Source organism: Hyperolius riggenbachi, chromosome 2 (assembly GCF_040937935.1).
Source record: "Hyperolius riggenbachi isolate aHypRig1 chromosome 2, aHypRig1.pri, whole genome shotgun sequence".
Taxonomy (NCBI): Eukaryota; Metazoa; Chordata; class Amphibia; order Anura; family Hyperoliidae; genus Hyperolius; species Hyperolius riggenbachi.
The window spans coordinates 301085440-301099528 of record NC_090647.1 but is presented as its reverse complement, the minus strand read 5'-3'; the positions used below and the strand labels follow the sequence as shown (position 1 = coordinate 301099528).

At 47.4% G+C, this 14089-nt stretch overlaps 25 non-coding genes across 25 annotated transcripts; all 25 read right to left on the bottom strand.

Moving 5' to 3' along the window:
- Positions 1 to 543: 543 nt before the first annotated feature.
- On the bottom strand, positions 544 to 617 carry TRNAI-AAU (transfer RNA isoleucine (anticodon AAU)). Its single transcript has one exon. It is a non-coding gene; the product is annotated as a tRNA-Ile (tRNA).
- Positions 618 to 738: 121 nt separating this feature from the next.
- TRNAD-GUC (transfer RNA aspartic acid (anticodon GUC)) lies at positions 739 to 810 on the bottom strand. Its single transcript has one exon. It is a non-coding gene; the product is annotated as a tRNA-Asp (tRNA).
- A 682-nt stretch (positions 811 to 1492) lies between these two features.
- On the bottom strand, positions 1493 to 1566 carry TRNAI-AAU (transfer RNA isoleucine (anticodon AAU)). Its single transcript has one exon. It is a non-coding gene; the product is annotated as a tRNA-Ile (tRNA).
- Positions 1567 to 1687: 121 nt separating this feature from the next.
- TRNAD-GUC (transfer RNA aspartic acid (anticodon GUC)) lies at positions 1688 to 1759 on the bottom strand. The gene has a single exon. It is a non-coding gene; the product is annotated as a tRNA-Asp (tRNA).
- A 682-nt stretch (positions 1760 to 2441) lies between these two features.
- On the bottom strand, positions 2442 to 2515 carry TRNAI-AAU (transfer RNA isoleucine (anticodon AAU)). Its single transcript has one exon. It is a non-coding gene; the product is annotated as a tRNA-Ile (tRNA).
- A 121-nt stretch (positions 2516 to 2636) lies between these two features.
- TRNAD-GUC (transfer RNA aspartic acid (anticodon GUC)) lies at positions 2637 to 2708 on the bottom strand. Its single transcript has one exon. It is a non-coding gene; the product is annotated as a tRNA-Asp (tRNA).
- A 682-nt stretch (positions 2709 to 3390) lies between these two features.
- TRNAI-AAU (transfer RNA isoleucine (anticodon AAU)) lies at positions 3391 to 3464 on the bottom strand. Its single transcript has one exon. It is a non-coding gene; the product is annotated as a tRNA-Ile (tRNA).
- Positions 3465 to 3585: 121 nt separating this feature from the next.
- On the bottom strand, positions 3586 to 3657 carry TRNAD-GUC (transfer RNA aspartic acid (anticodon GUC)). The gene has a single exon. It is a non-coding gene; the product is annotated as a tRNA-Asp (tRNA).
- A 682-nt stretch (positions 3658 to 4339) lies between these two features.
- TRNAI-AAU (transfer RNA isoleucine (anticodon AAU)) lies at positions 4340 to 4413 on the bottom strand. The gene has a single exon. It is a non-coding gene; the product is annotated as a tRNA-Ile (tRNA).
- An 875-nt stretch (positions 4414 to 5288) lies between these two features.
- TRNAI-AAU (transfer RNA isoleucine (anticodon AAU)) lies at positions 5289 to 5362 on the bottom strand. The gene has a single exon. It is a non-coding gene; the product is annotated as a tRNA-Ile (tRNA).
- Positions 5363 to 5483: 121 nt separating this feature from the next.
- On the bottom strand, positions 5484 to 5555 carry TRNAD-GUC (transfer RNA aspartic acid (anticodon GUC)). The gene has a single exon. It is a non-coding gene; the product is annotated as a tRNA-Asp (tRNA).
- Positions 5556 to 6237: 682 nt separating this feature from the next.
- Positions 6238 to 6311, bottom strand: TRNAI-AAU (transfer RNA isoleucine (anticodon AAU)). The gene has a single exon. It is a non-coding gene; the product is annotated as a tRNA-Ile (tRNA).
- A 121-nt stretch (positions 6312 to 6432) lies between these two features.
- TRNAD-GUC (transfer RNA aspartic acid (anticodon GUC)) lies at positions 6433 to 6504 on the bottom strand. Its single transcript has one exon. It is a non-coding gene; the product is annotated as a tRNA-Asp (tRNA).
- A 682-nt stretch (positions 6505 to 7186) lies between these two features.
- TRNAI-AAU (transfer RNA isoleucine (anticodon AAU)) lies at positions 7187 to 7260 on the bottom strand. The gene has a single exon. It is a non-coding gene; the product is annotated as a tRNA-Ile (tRNA).
- Positions 7261 to 7381: 121 nt separating this feature from the next.
- Positions 7382 to 7453, bottom strand: TRNAD-GUC (transfer RNA aspartic acid (anticodon GUC)). The gene has a single exon. It is a non-coding gene; the product is annotated as a tRNA-Asp (tRNA).
- Positions 7454 to 8108: 655 nt separating this feature from the next.
- TRNAI-AAU (transfer RNA isoleucine (anticodon AAU)) lies at positions 8109 to 8182 on the bottom strand. The gene has a single exon. It is a non-coding gene; the product is annotated as a tRNA-Ile (tRNA).
- Positions 8183 to 8303: 121 nt separating this feature from the next.
- Positions 8304 to 8375, bottom strand: TRNAD-GUC (transfer RNA aspartic acid (anticodon GUC)). Its single transcript has one exon. It is a non-coding gene; the product is annotated as a tRNA-Asp (tRNA).
- A 1207-nt stretch (positions 8376 to 9582) lies between these two features.
- Positions 9583 to 9656, bottom strand: TRNAI-AAU (transfer RNA isoleucine (anticodon AAU)). Its single transcript has one exon. It is a non-coding gene; the product is annotated as a tRNA-Ile (tRNA).
- An 875-nt stretch (positions 9657 to 10531) lies between these two features.
- Positions 10532 to 10605, bottom strand: TRNAI-AAU (transfer RNA isoleucine (anticodon AAU)). The gene has a single exon. It is a non-coding gene; the product is annotated as a tRNA-Ile (tRNA).
- An 875-nt stretch (positions 10606 to 11480) lies between these two features.
- On the bottom strand, positions 11481 to 11554 carry TRNAI-AAU (transfer RNA isoleucine (anticodon AAU)). Its single transcript has one exon. It is a non-coding gene; the product is annotated as a tRNA-Ile (tRNA).
- A 121-nt stretch (positions 11555 to 11675) lies between these two features.
- Positions 11676 to 11747, bottom strand: TRNAD-GUC (transfer RNA aspartic acid (anticodon GUC)). The gene has a single exon. It is a non-coding gene; the product is annotated as a tRNA-Asp (tRNA).
- Positions 11748 to 12402: 655 nt separating this feature from the next.
- Positions 12403 to 12476, bottom strand: TRNAI-AAU (transfer RNA isoleucine (anticodon AAU)). The gene has a single exon. It is a non-coding gene; the product is annotated as a tRNA-Ile (tRNA).
- A 121-nt stretch (positions 12477 to 12597) lies between these two features.
- TRNAD-GUC (transfer RNA aspartic acid (anticodon GUC)) lies at positions 12598 to 12669 on the bottom strand. Its single transcript has one exon. It is a non-coding gene; the product is annotated as a tRNA-Asp (tRNA).
- Positions 12670 to 13324: 655 nt separating this feature from the next.
- Positions 13325 to 13398, bottom strand: TRNAI-AAU (transfer RNA isoleucine (anticodon AAU)). The gene has a single exon. It is a non-coding gene; the product is annotated as a tRNA-Ile (tRNA).
- A 121-nt stretch (positions 13399 to 13519) lies between these two features.
- On the bottom strand, positions 13520 to 13591 carry TRNAD-GUC (transfer RNA aspartic acid (anticodon GUC)). The gene has a single exon. It is a non-coding gene; the product is annotated as a tRNA-Asp (tRNA).
- Between the last annotated feature and the right edge of the window lie 498 nt (positions 13592 to 14089).

Below are 14089 nucleotides of genomic sequence, written 5' to 3'. Positions count from 1 at the left end.
AGTAGGGCAGTAGTGCTTTCCATGTAGCCAGGCTGGAATCCAGTAGCCAATTACAACTAGTAGTGATTTGTTTCCATAAATCCTGAAATGATCTTTTTGCTCACTACCTTTCCTAACGGTCACCGAGGCCACATTCTGTCCTGAATGTGGCCTCTAGGGTTTGTTTGGTTTTGCTTTTGGGTAGAGGTTATTCTGTGAAATAGATTGTGTTTCAATTTTGTGTTAGGTGCAAAAGACAAGCAACGGTATTTCCATACAGCTGAAAGGAGAGCAGCAGTATTGCTGGGAAAGAAAAAGCAGTTGGCAAAGTTGTATGCAAAGTAGGTAACTGTTTTTGCATGCCATGTAAAAGGACATTTCCAATGAGGGGGGAGTGCGATTTCATCTCCTTGAAACCATGACAACAGTCCTGGGTGTACAGAGGGCTCGCTGCCTTTAGCAGAGTCAACTGATGGAAAGAGGGTCAGTGATCTCCAGTGCGGAAGCAACAACTGCTTTCACAGTGCCCAGACAGGCAGAGTGAAAAGTCTAAGCGCACACCTGTGGCCCGTACGGGGATCGAACCCGCGACCTTGGCGTTATTAGCACCACGCTCTAACCAACTGAGCTAACCGGCCATGGCACTGTGAGTCTCCACCACCAGCAAGGGGGCTGGAAAATGTTAGTGAAAGGGCTGAACAAACGTTATTCCTAGGCTAGACACATGGAGATAAACAAAGTTTAAGAAGCAAAAGCTGCCTCCCCGTCGGGGAATTGAACCCCAGTCTCCCGCGTGACAGGCGGGGATACTGACCACTATACTAACGAGGATAACCCTGGGCTTTGTCCTCTCAAGAACACAGAGATGGACAAAACCAACCAACTAGCAAATTCAAAGGCTACTCTTCAAAAGCACCTCCCACAGTCTTTCCAGTTCAGGTTTCCTTTAAACTGTATCTTCAGTCACAGAAGTAGGGCAGTAGTGCTTTCCATGTAGCCAGGCTGGAATCCAGTAGCCAATTACAACTAGTAGTGATTTGTTTCCATAAATCCTGAAATGATCTTTTTGCTCACTACCTTTCCTAACGGTCACCGAGGCCACATTCTGTCCTGAATGTGGCCTCTAGGGTTTGTTTGGTTTTGCTTTTGGGTAGAGGTTATTCTGTGAAATAGATTGTGTTTCAATTTTGTGTTAGGTGCAAAAGACAAGCAACGGTATTTCCATACAGCTGAAAGGAGAGCAGCAGTATTGCTGGGAAAGAAAAAGCAGTTGGCAAAGTTGTATGCAAAGTAGGTAACTGTTTTTGCATGCCATGTAAAAGGACATTTCCAATGAGGGGGGAGTGCGATTTCATCTCCTTGAAACCATGACAACAGTCCTGGGTGTACAGAGGGCTCGCTGCCTTTAGCAGAGTCAACTGATGGAAAGAGGGTCAGTGATCTCCAGTGCGGAAGCAACGACTGCTTTCACAGTGCCCAGACAGGCAGAGTGAAAAGTCTAAGCGCACACCTGTGGCCCATTCGGGGATCGAACCCGCAACCTTGGCGTTATTAGCACCACGCTCTAACCAACTGAGCTAACCGGCCATGGCACTGTGAGTCTCCACCACCAGCAAGGGGGCTGGAAAATGTTAGTGAAAGGGCTGAACAAACGTTATTCCTAGGCTAGACACATGGAGATAAACAAAGTTTAAGAAGCAAAAGCTGCCTCCCCGTCGGGGAATTGAACCCCGGTCTCCCGCGTGACAGGCGGGGATACTGACCACTATACTAACGAGGATAACCCTGGGCTTTGTCCTCTCAAGAACACAGAGATGGACAAAACCAACCAACTAGCAAATTCAAAGGCTACTCTTCAAAAGCACCTCCCACAGTCTTTCCAGTTCAGGTTTCCTTTAAACTGTATCTTCAGTCACAGAAGTAGGGCAGTAGTGCTTTCCATGTAGCCAGGCTGGAATCCAGTAGCCAATTACAACTAGTAGTGATTTGTTTCCATAAATCCTGAAATGATCTTTTTGCTCACTACCTTTCCTAACGGTCACCGAGGCCACATTCTGTCCTGAATGTGGCCTCTAGGGTTTGTTTGGTTTTGCTTTTGGGTAGAGGTTATTCTGTGAAATAGATTGTGTTTCAATTTTGTGTTAGGTGCAAAAGACAAGCAACGGTATTTCCATACAGCTGAAAGGAGAGCAGCAGTATTGCTGGGAAAGAAAAAGCAGTTGGCAAAGTTGTATGCAAAGTAGGTAACTGTTTTTGCATGCCATGTAAAAGGACATTTCCAATGAGGGGGGAGTGCGATTTCATCTCCTTGAAACCATGACAACAGTCCTGGGTGTACAGAGGGCTCGCTGCCTTTAGCAGAGTCAACTGATGGAAAGAGGGTCAGTGATCTCCAGTGCGGAAGCAACGACTGCTTTCACAGTGCCCAGACAGGCAGAGTGAAAAGTCTAAGCGCTCACCTGTGGCCCGTACAGGGATCGAACCCGCGACCTTGGCGTTATTAGCACCACACTCTAACCAACTGAGCTAACTGGCCATGGCACTGTGAGTCTCCACCACCAGCAAGGGGGCTGGAAAATGTTAGTGAAAGGGCTGAACAAACGTTATTCCTAGGCTAGACACATGGAGATAAACAAAGTTTAAGAAGCAAAAGCTGCCTCCCCGTCGGGGAATTGAACCCCGGTCTCCCGCGTGACAGGCGGGGATACTGACCACTATACTAACGAGGATAACCCTGGGCTTTGTCCTCTCAAGAACACAGAGATGGACAAAACCAACCAACTAGCAAATTCAAAGGCTACTCTTCAAAAGCACCTACCACAGTCTTTCCAGTTCAGGTTTCCTTTAAACTGTATCTTCAGTCACAGAAGTAGGGCAGTAGTGCTTTCCATGTAGCCAGGCTGGAATCCAGTAGCCAATTACAACTAGTAGTGATTTGTTTCCATAAATCCTGAAATGATCTTTTTGCTCACTACCTTTCCTAACGGTCACCGAGGCCACATTCTGTCCTGAATGTGGCCTCTAGGGTTTGTTTGGTTTTGCTTTTGGGTAGAGGTTATTCTGTGAAATAGATTGTGTTTCAATTTTGTGTTAGGTGCAAAAGACAAGCAACGGTATTTCCATACAGCTGAAAGGAGAGCAGCAGTATTGCTGGGAAAGAAAAAGCAGTTGGCAAAGTTGTATGCAAAGTAGGTAACTGTTTTTGCATGCCATGTAAAAGGACATTTCCAATGAGGGGGGAGTGCGATTTCATCTCCTTGAAACCATGACAACAGTCCTGGGTGTACAGAGGGCTCGCTGCCTTTAGCAGAGTCAACTGATGGAAAGAGGGTCAGTGATCTCCAGTGCGGAAGCAACGACTGCTTTCACAGTGCCCAGACAGGCAGAGTGAAAAGTCTAAGCGCACACCTGTGGCCCGTACGGGGATCAAACCCGCGACCTTGGCGTTATTAGCACCACACTCTAACCAACTGAGCTAACCGGCCATGGCACTGTGAGTCTCCACCACCAGCAAGGGGGCTGGAAAATGTTAGTGAAAGGGCTGAACAAACGTTATTCCTAGGCTAGACACATGGAGATAAACAAAGTTTAAGAAGCAAAAGCTGCCTCCCCGTCGGGGAATTGAACCCCGGTCTACCGCGTGACAGGCGGGGATACTGACCACTATACTAACGAGGATAACCCTGGGCTTTGTCCTCTCAAGAACACAGAGATGGACAAAACCAACCAACTAGCAAATTCAAAGGCTACTCTTCAAAAGCACCTCCCACAGTCTTTCCAGTTCAGGTTTCCTTTAAACTGTATCTTCAGTCACAGAAGTAGGGCAGTAGTGCTTTCCATGTAGCCAGGCTGGAATCCAGTAGCCAATTACAACTAGTAGTGATTTGTTTCCATAAATCCTGAAATGATCTTTTTGCTCACTACCTTTCCTAACGGTCACCGAGGCCACATTCTGTCCTGAATGTGGCCTCTAGGGTTTGTTTGGTTTTGCTTTTGGGTAGAGGTTATTCTGTGAAATAGATTGTGTTTCAATTTTGTGTTAGGTGCAAAAGACAAGCAACGGTATTTCCATACAGCTGAAAGGAGAGCAGCAGTATTGCTGGGAAAGAAAAAGCAGTTGGCAAAGTTGTATGCAAAGTAGGTAACTGTTTTTGCATGCCATGTAAAAGGACATTTCCAATGAGGGGGGAGTGCGATTTCATCTCCTTGAAACCATGACAACAGTCCTGGGTGTACAGAGGGCTCGCTGCCTTTAGCAGAGTCAACTGATGGAAAGAGGGTCAGTGATCTCCAGTGCGGAAGCAACGACTGCTTTCACAGTGCCCAGACAGGCAGAGTGAAAAGTCTAAGCGCACACCTGTGGCCCATACCGGGATCGAACCAGCGACCTTGGCGTTATTAGCACCACGCTCTAACCAACTGAGCTAACCGGCCATGGCACTGTGAGTCTCCACCACCAGCAAGGGGGCTGGAAAATGTTAGTGAAAGGGCTGAACAAACGTTATTCCTAGGCTAGACACATGGAGATAAACAAAGTTTAAGAAGCAAAAGCTGCCTCCCCGTCGGGGAATTGAACCCCGGTCTCCCGCGTGACATGCGGGGATACTGACCACTATACTAACAAGGATAACGCTGGGCTTTGTCTTCTCAAGAACACAGAGATGGACAAAACCAACCAACTAGCAAATTCAAAGGCTACTCTTCAAAAGCACCTCCCACAGTCTTTCCAGTTCAGGTTTCCTTTAAACTGTATCTGCAGTCACAGAAGTAGGGCAGTAGTGCTTTCCATGTAGCCAGGCTGGAATCCAGTAGCCAATTACAACTAGTAGTGATTTGTTTCCATAAATCCTGAAATGATCTTTTTGCTCACTACCTTTCCCAACGGTCACCGAGGCCACATTCTGTCCTGAATGTGGCCTCTAGGGTTTGTTTGGTTTTGCTTTTGGGTAGAGGTTATTCTGTGAAATAGATTGTGTTTCAATTTTGTGTTAGGTGCAAAAGACAAGCAACGGTATTTCCATACAGCTGAAAGGAGAGCAGCAGTATTGCTGGGAAAGAAAAAGCAGTTGGCAAAGTTGTATGCAAAGTAGGTAACTGTTTTTGCATGCCATGTAAAAGGACATTTCCAATGAGGGGGGAGTGCGATTTCATCTCCTTGAAACCATGACAACAGTCCTGGGTGTACAGAGGGCTCGCTGCCTTTAGCAGAGTCAACTGATGGAAAGAGGGTCAGTGATCTCCAGTGCGGAAGCAACGACTGCTTTCACAGTGCCCAGACAGGCAGAGTGAAAAGTCTAAGCGCACACCTGTGGCCCATTCGGGGATCGAACCCGCAACCTTGGCGTTATTAGCACCACGCTCTAACCAACTGAGCTAACCGGCCATGGCACTGTGAGTCTCCACCACCAGCAAGGGGGCTGGAAAATGTTAGTGAAAGGGCTGAACAAACGTTATTCCTAGGCTAGACACATGGAGATAAACAAAGTTTAAGAAGCAAAAGCTGCCTCCCCGTCGGGGAATTGAACCCCGGTCTCCCGCGTGACAGGCGGGGATACTGACCACTATACTAACGAGGATAACCCTCGGCTTTGCCCTCTCAAGAACACAGAGATGGACAAAACCAACCAACTAGCAAATTCAAAGGCTACTCTTCAAAAGCACCTCCCACAGTCTTTCCAGTTCAGGTTTCCTTTAAACTGTATCTTCAGTCACAGAAGTAGGGCAGTAGTGCTTTCCATGTAGCCAGGCTGGAATCCAGTAGCCAATTACAACTAGTAGTGATTTGTTTCCATAAATCCTGAAATGATCTTTTTGCTCACTACCTTTCCTAACGGTCACCGAGGCCACATTCTGTCCTGAATGTGGCCTCTAGGGTTTGTTTGGTTTTGCTTTTGGGTAGAGGTTATTCTGTGAAATAGATTGTGTTTCAATTTTGTGTTAGGTGCAAAAGACAAGCAACGGTATTTCCATACAGCTGAAAGGAGAGCTGCAGTATTGCTGGGAAAGATAAAGCAGTTGGCAAAGTTGTATGCAAAGTAGGTAACTGTTTTTGCATGCCATGTAAAAGGACATTTCCAATGAGGGGGGAGTGCGATTTCATCTCCTTGAAACCATGACAACAGTCCTGGGTGTACAGAGGGCTCGCTGCCTTTAGCAGAGTCAACTGATGGAAAGAGGGTCAGTGATCTCCAGTGCAGAAGCAACGACTGCTTTCACAGTGCCCAGACAGGCAGAGTGAAAAGTCTAAGCGCACACCTGTGGCCCGTACGGGGATCGAACCCGCGACCTTGGCGTTATTAGCACCACGCTCTAACCAACTGAGCTAACTGGCCATGGCACTGTGAGTCTCCACCACCAGCAAGGGGGCTGGAAAATGTTAGTGAAAGGGCTGAACAAACGTTATTCCTAGGCTAGACACATGGAGATAAACAAAGTTTAAGAAGCAAAAGCTGCCTCCCCGTCGGGGAATTGAACCCCGGTCTCCCGCGTGACAGGCAGGGATACTGACCACTATACTAACGAGGATAACCCTGGGCTTTGTCCTCTCAAGAACACAGAGATGGACAAAACCAACCAACTAGCAAATTCAAAGGCTACTCTTCAAAAGCACCTCCCACAGTCTTTCCAGTTCAGGTTTCCTTTAAACTGTATCTTCAGTCACAGAAGTAGGGCAGTAGTGCTTTCCATGTAGCCAGGCTGGAATCCAGTAGCCAATTACAACTAGTAGTGATTTGTTTCCATAAATCCTGAAATGATCTTTTTGCTCACTACCTTTCCTAACGGTCACCGAGGCCACATTCTGTCCTGAATGTGGCCTCTAGGGTTTGTTTGGTTTTGCTTTTGGGTAGAGGTTATTCTGTGAAATAGATTGTGTTTCAATTTTGTGTTAGGTGCAAAAGACAAGCAACGGTATTTCCATACAGCTGAAAGGAGAGCAGCAGTATTGCTGGGAAAGAAAAAGCAGTTGGCAAAGTTGTATGCAAAGTAGGTAACTGTTTTTGCATGCCATGTAAAAGGACATTTCCAATGAGGGGGGAGTGCGATTTCATCTCCTTGAAACCATGACAACAGTCCTGGGTGTACAGAGGGCTCGCTGCCTTTAGCAGAGTCAACTGATGGAAAGAGGGTCAGTGATCTCCAGTGCAGAAGCAACGACTGCTTTCACAGTGCCCAGACAGGCAGAGTGAAAAGTCTAAGCACACACCTGTGGCCCGTACAGGGATCGAACCCGCGACCTTGGCGTTATTAGCACCACGCTCTAACCAACTGAGCTAACCGGCCATGGCACTGTAAGTCTCCACCACCAGCAAGGGGGCTGGAAAATGTTAGTGAAAGGGCTGAACAAACGTTATTCCTAGGCTAGACACATGGAGATAAACAAAGTTTAAGAAGCAAAAGCTGCCTCCCCGTCGGGGAATTGAACCCCGGTCTCCCGCGTGACAGGCGGGGATACTGACCACTATACTAACGAGGATAACCCTGGACTTTGTCCTCTCAAGAACACAGAGATGGACAAAACCAACCAACTAGCAAATTCAAAGGCTACTCTTCAAAAGCACCTCCCACAGTCTTTCCAGTTCAGGTTTCCTTTAAACTGTATCTTCAGTCACAGAAGTAGGGCAGTAGTGCTTTCCATGTAGCCAGGCTGGAATCCAGTAGCCAATTACAACTAGTAGTGATTTGTTTCCATAAATCCTGAAATGATCTTTTTGCTCACTACCTTTCCTAACGGTCACCGAGGCCACATTCTGTCCTGAATGTGGCCTCTAGGGTTTGTTTGGTTTTGCTTTTGGGTAGAGGTTATTCTGTGAAATAGATTGTGTTTCAATTTTGTGTTAGGTGCAAAAGACAAGCAACGGTATTTCCATACAGCTGAAAGGAGAGCAGCAGTATTGCTGGGAAAGAAAAAGCAGTTGGCAAAGTTGTATGCAAAGTAGGTAACTGTTTTTGCATGCCATGTAAAAGGACATTTCCAATGAGGGGGGAGTGCGATTTCATCTCCTTGAAACCATGACAACAGTCCTGGGTGTACAGAGGGCTCGCTGCCTTTAGCAGAGTCAACTGATGTAAAGAGGGTCAGTGATCTCCAGTGCGGAAGCAACGACTGCTTTCACAGTGCCCAGACAGAGTGGCCCGTACGGGGATCGAACCCACGACCTTGGTGTTATTAGCACCACACTCTAACCAACTGAGCTAACCGGCCATGGCACTGTGAGTCTCCACCACCAGCAAGGGGGCTGGAAAATGTTAGTGAAAGGGCTGAACAAACGTTATTCCTAGGCTAGACACATGGAGATAAACAAAGTTTAAGAAGCAAAAGCTGCCTCCCCATCGGGGAATTGAACCCCAGTCTCCCGCGTGACAGGCGGGGATACTGACCACTATACTAACGAGGATAACCCTGGGCTTTGTCCTCTCAAGAACACAGAGATGGACAAAACCAACCAACTAGCAAATTCAAAGGCTACTCTTCAAAAGCACCTCCCACAGTCTTTCCAGTTCAGGTTTCCTTTAACCTCCCTGGCGGTAAGCCCGTGCTGAGCACGGGCTATGCCGCCGGGAGGCACCGCTCAGGCCCCGCTGGGCCGATTTGCATAATTTTTTTTTTGCTACACGCAGCTAGCACTTTGCTAGCTGCGTGTAGCATCTGATCGCCGCCGCTACCCGCCGATCCGCCGCAATTCCTCTCGCCGCGGCCGCCCCCCCCCCCAGACCCCGTGCGCTGCCTGGCCAATCAGTGCCAGGCAGCGCTATGGGGCAGATCGGAGTCCCCTCTGACGTCACGACGTCGATGACGTCGGTGACGTCATCCCGCCCGTCGCCATGGCGACGGGGGAAGCCCTCCAGGAGATCCCGTTCTTTGAACGGGATCTCCTGATCTCCGATCGCCGGAGGCGATCGGAGGGGCTGGGGGGATGCCGCTGAGCAGCGGCTATCATGTAGCGAGACTTTGTCTCGCTACATGAAAAAAAAAAAAAAAATTAAAAAAAAAGATTTGCTGCCCCCTGGCGGATTTTTTGCAAACCGCCAGGGGGGTTAAACTGTATCTTCAGTCACAGAAGTAGGGCAGTAGTGCTTTCCATGTAGCCAGGCTGGAATCCAGTAGCCAATTACAACTAGTAGTGATTTGTTTCCATAAATCCTGAAATGATCTTTTTGCTCACTACCTTTCCTAACGGTCACCGAGGCCACATTCTGTCCTGAATGTGGCCTCTAGGGTTTGTTTGGTTTTGCTTTTGGGTAGAGGTTATTCTGTGAAATAGATTGTGTTTCAATTTTGTGTTAGGTGCAAAAGACAAGCAACGGTATTTCCATACAGCTGAAAGGAGAGCAGCAGTATTGCTGGGAAAGAAAAAGCAGTTGGCAAAGTTGTATGCAAAGTAGGTAACTGTTTTTGCATGCCATGTAAAAGGACATTTCCAATGAGGGGGGAGTGCGATTTCATCTCCTTGAAACCATGACAACAGTCCTGAGTGTACAGAGGGCTCGCTGCCTTTAGCAGAGTCAACTGATGGAAAGAGGGTCAGTGATCTCCAGTGCAGAAGCAACGACTGCTTTCACAGTGCCCAGACAGGCAGAGTGAAAAGTCTAAGCGCACACCTGTGGCCCGTACGGGGATCGAACCCGCGACCTTGGCGTTATTAGCACCACACTCTAACCAACTGAGCTAACCGGCCATGGCACTGTGAGTCTCCACCACCAGCAAGGGGGCTTGAAAATGTTAGTGAAAGGGCTGAACAAACGTTATTCCTAGGCTAGACACATGGAGATAAACAAAGTTTAAGAAGCAAAAGCTGCCTCCCCGTCGGGGAATTGAACCCCGGTCTCCCACGTGACAGGCGGGGATACTGACTACTATACTAACGAGGATAACCCTGGGCTTTGTCCTCTCAAGAACACAGAGATGGACAAAACCAACCAACTAGCAAATTCAAAGGCTACTCTTCAAAAGCACCTCCCACAGTCTTTCCAGTTCAGGTTTCCTTTAAACTGTATCTTCAGTCACAGAAGTAGGGCAGTAGTGCTTTCCATGTAGCCAGGCTGGAATCCAGTAGCCAATTACAACTAGTAGTGATTTGTTTCCATAAATCCTGAAATGATCTTTTTGCTCACTACCTTTCCTAACGGTCACCGAGGCCACATTCTGTCCTGCATGTGGCCTCTAGGGTTTGTTTGGTTTTGCTTTTGGGTAGAGGTTATTCTGTGAAATAGATTGTGTTTCAATTTTGTGTTAGGTGCAAAAGACAAGCAACGGTATTTCCATACAGCTGAAAGGAGAGCAGCAGTATTGCTGGGAAAGAAAAAGCAGTTGGCAAAGTTGTATGCAAAGTAGGTAACTGTTTTTGCATGCCATGTAAAAGGACATTTCCAATGAGGGGGGAGTGCGATTTCATCTCCTTGAAACCATGACAACAGTCCTGGGTGTACAGAGGGCTCGCTGCCTTTAGCAGAGTCAACTGATGGAAAGAGGGTCAGTGATCTCCAGTGCGGAAGCAACGACTGCTTTCACAGTGCCCAGACAGGCAGAGTGAAAAGTCTAAGCGCACACCTGTGGCCCGTACGGGGATCAAACCCGCGACCTTGGCGTTATTAGCACCACACTCTAACCAACTGAGCTAACCAGCCATGGCACTGTGAGTCTCCACCACCAGCAAGGGGGCTGGAAAATGTTAGTGAAAGGGCTGAACAAACGTTATTCCTAGGCTAGACACATGGAGATAAACAAAGTTTAAGAAGCAAAAGCTGCCTCCCCGTCGGGGAATTGAACCCCGGTCTCCCGCGTGACTGGCGGGGATACTGACCACTATACTAATGAGGATAACCCTGGGCTTTGTCCTCTCAAGAACACAGAGATGGACAAAACCAACCAACTAGCAAATTCAAAGGCTACTCTTCAAAAGCACCTCCCACAGTCTTTCCAGTTCAGGTTTCCTTTAAACTGTATCTTCAGTCACAGAAGTAGGGCAGTAGTGCTTTCCATGTAGCCAGGCTGGAATCCAGTAGCCAATTACAACTAGTAGTGATTTGTTTCCATAAATCCTGAAATGATCTTTTTGCTCACTACCTTTCCTAACAGTCACCGAGGCCACATTCTGTCCTGAATGTGGCCTCTAGGGTTTGTTTGGTTTTGCTTTTGGGTAGAGGTTATTCTGTGAAATAGATTGTGTTTCAATTTTGTGTTAGGTGCAAAAGACAAGCAACGGTATTTCCATACAGCTGAAAGGAGAGCAGCAGTATTGCTGGGAAAGAAAAAGCAGTTGGCAAAGTTGTATGCAAAGTAGGTAACTGTTTTTGCATGCCATGTAAAAGGACATTTCCAATGAGGGGGGAGTGTGATTTCATCTCCTTGAAACCATGACAACAGTCCTGGGTGTACAGAGGGCTCGCTGCCTTTAGCAGAGTCAACTGATGAAAAGAGGGTCAGTGATCTCCAGTGCGGAAGCAACGACTGCTTTCACAGTGCCCAGACAGGCAGAGTGAAAAGTCTAAGCGCACACCTGTGGCCCGTACGGGGATCGAACCCGCGACCTTGGCGTTATTAGCACCACACTCTAACCAACTGAACTAACCGGCCATGGCACTGTGAGTCTCCACCACCAGCAAGGGGGCTTGAAAATGTTAGTGAAAGGGCTGAACAAACGTTATTCCTAGGCTAGACACATGGAGATAAACAAAGTTTAAGAAGCAAAAGCTGCCTCCCCGTCGGGGAATTGAACCCCGGTCTCCCGCGTGACAGGCGGGGAAACTGACCACTATACTAACGAGGATAACCCTGGGCTTTGTCTTCTCAAGAACACAGAGATGGACAAAACCAACCAACTAGCAAATTCAAAGGCTACTCTTCAAAAGCACCTCCCACAGTCTTTCCAGTTCAGGTTTCCTTTAAACTGTATCTTCAGTCACAGAAGTAGGGCAGTAGTGCTTTCCATGTAGCCAGGCTGGAATCCAGTAGCCAATTACAACTAGTAGTGATTTGTTTCCATAAATCCTGAAATGATCTTTTTGCTCACTACCTTTCCTAACGGTCACCGAGGCCACATTCTGTCCTGAATGTGGCCTCTAGGGTTTGTTTGGTTTTGCTTTTGGGTAGAGGTTATTCTGTGAAATAGATTGTGTTTCAATTTTGTGTTAGGTGCAAAAGACAAGCAACGGTATTTCCATACAGCTGAAAGGAGAGCAGCAGTATTGCTGGGAAAGAAAAAGCAGTTGCCAAAGTTGTATGCAAAGTAGGTAACTGTTTTTGCATGCCATGTAAAAGGACATTTCCAATGAGGGGGGAGTGCGATTTCATCTCCTTGAAACCATGACAACAGTCCTGGGTGTACAGAGGGCTCGCTGCCTTTAGCAGAGTCAACTGATGGAAAGAGGGTCAGTGATCTCCAGTGCAGAAGCAACGACTGCTTTCACAGTGCCCAGACAGAGTGGCCCGTACGGGGATCGAACCCGCGACCTTGGCGTTATTAGCACCACACTCTAACCAACTGAGCTAACCGGCCATGGCACTGTGAGTCTCCACCACCAGCAAGGGGGCTGGAAAATGTTAGTGAAAGGGCTGAACAAACGTTATTCCTAGGCTAGACACATGGAGATAAACAAAGTTTAAGAAGCAAAAGCTGCCTCCCCGTCGGGGAATTGAACCCCGGTCTCCCGCGTGACAGGCGGGGATACTGACCACTATACTAACGAGGATAACCCTGGGCTTTGTCCTCTCAAGAACACAGAGATGGACAAAACCAACAAACTAGCAAATTCAAAGGCTACTCTTCAAAAGCACCTCCCACAGTCTTTCCAGTTCAGGTTTCCTTTAAACTGTATCTTCAGTCACAGAAGTAGGGCAGTAGTGCTTTCCATGTAGCCAGGCTGGAATCCAGTAGCCAATTACAACTAGTAGTGATTTGTTTCCATAAATCCTGAAATGATCTTTTTGCTCACTACCTTTCCTAACGGTCACCGAGGCCACATTCTGTCCTGAATGTGGCCTCTAGGGTTTGTTTGGTTTTGCTTTTGGGTAGAGGTTATTCTGTGAAATAGATTGTGTTTCAATTTTGTGTTAGGTGCAAAAGACAAGCAACGGTATTTCCATACAGCTGAAAGGAGAGCAGCAGTATTGCTGGGAAAGAAAAAGCAGTTGGCAAAGTTGTATGCAAAGTAGGTAACTGTTTTTGCATGCCATGTAAAAGGACATTTCCAATGAGGGGGGAGTGTGATTTCATCTCCTTGAAACCATGACAACAGTCCTGGGTGTACAGAGGGCTCGCTGCCTTTAGCAGAGTCAACTGATGGAAAGAGGGTCAGTGATCTCCAGTGCGGAAGCAACGACTGCTTTCACAGTGCCCAGACAGAGCGGCCCGTACGGGGATCGAACCCGCGACCTTGGCGTTATTAGCACCTCACTCTAACCAACTGAGCTAACCGGCCATGGCACTGTGAGTCTCCACCACCAGCAAGGGGGCTGGAAAATGTTAGTGAAAGGGCTGAACAAACGTTATTCCTAGGCTAGACACATGGAGATAAACAAAGTTTAAGAAGCAAAAGCTGCCTCACCGTCGGGGAATTGAACCCCGGTCTCCCGCATGACAGGCGGGGATACTGACCACTATACTAACGAGGATAACCCTGGGCTTTGTCCTCTCAAGAACACAGAGATGGACAAAACCAACAAACTAGCAAATTCAAAGGCTACTCTTCAAAAGCACCTCCCACAGTCTTTCCAGTTCAGGTTTCCTTTAAACTGTATCTTCAGTCACAGAAGTAGGGCAGTAGTGCTTTCCATGTAGCCAGGCTGGAATCCAGTAGCCAATTACAACTAGTAGTGATTTGTTTCCATAAATCCTGAAATGATCTTTTTGCTCACTACCTTTCCTAACGGTCACCGAGGCCACATTCTGTCCTGAATGTGGCCTCTAGGGTTTGTTTGGTTTTGCTTTTGGGTAGAGGTTATTCTGTGAAATAGATTGTGTTTCAATTTTGTGTTAGGTGCAAAAGACAAGCAACGGTATTTCCATACAGCTGAAAGGAGAGCAGCAGTATTGCTGGGAAAGAAAAAGCAGTTGGCAAAGTTGTATGCAAAGTAGGTAACTGTTTTTGCATGCCATGTAAAAGGACATTT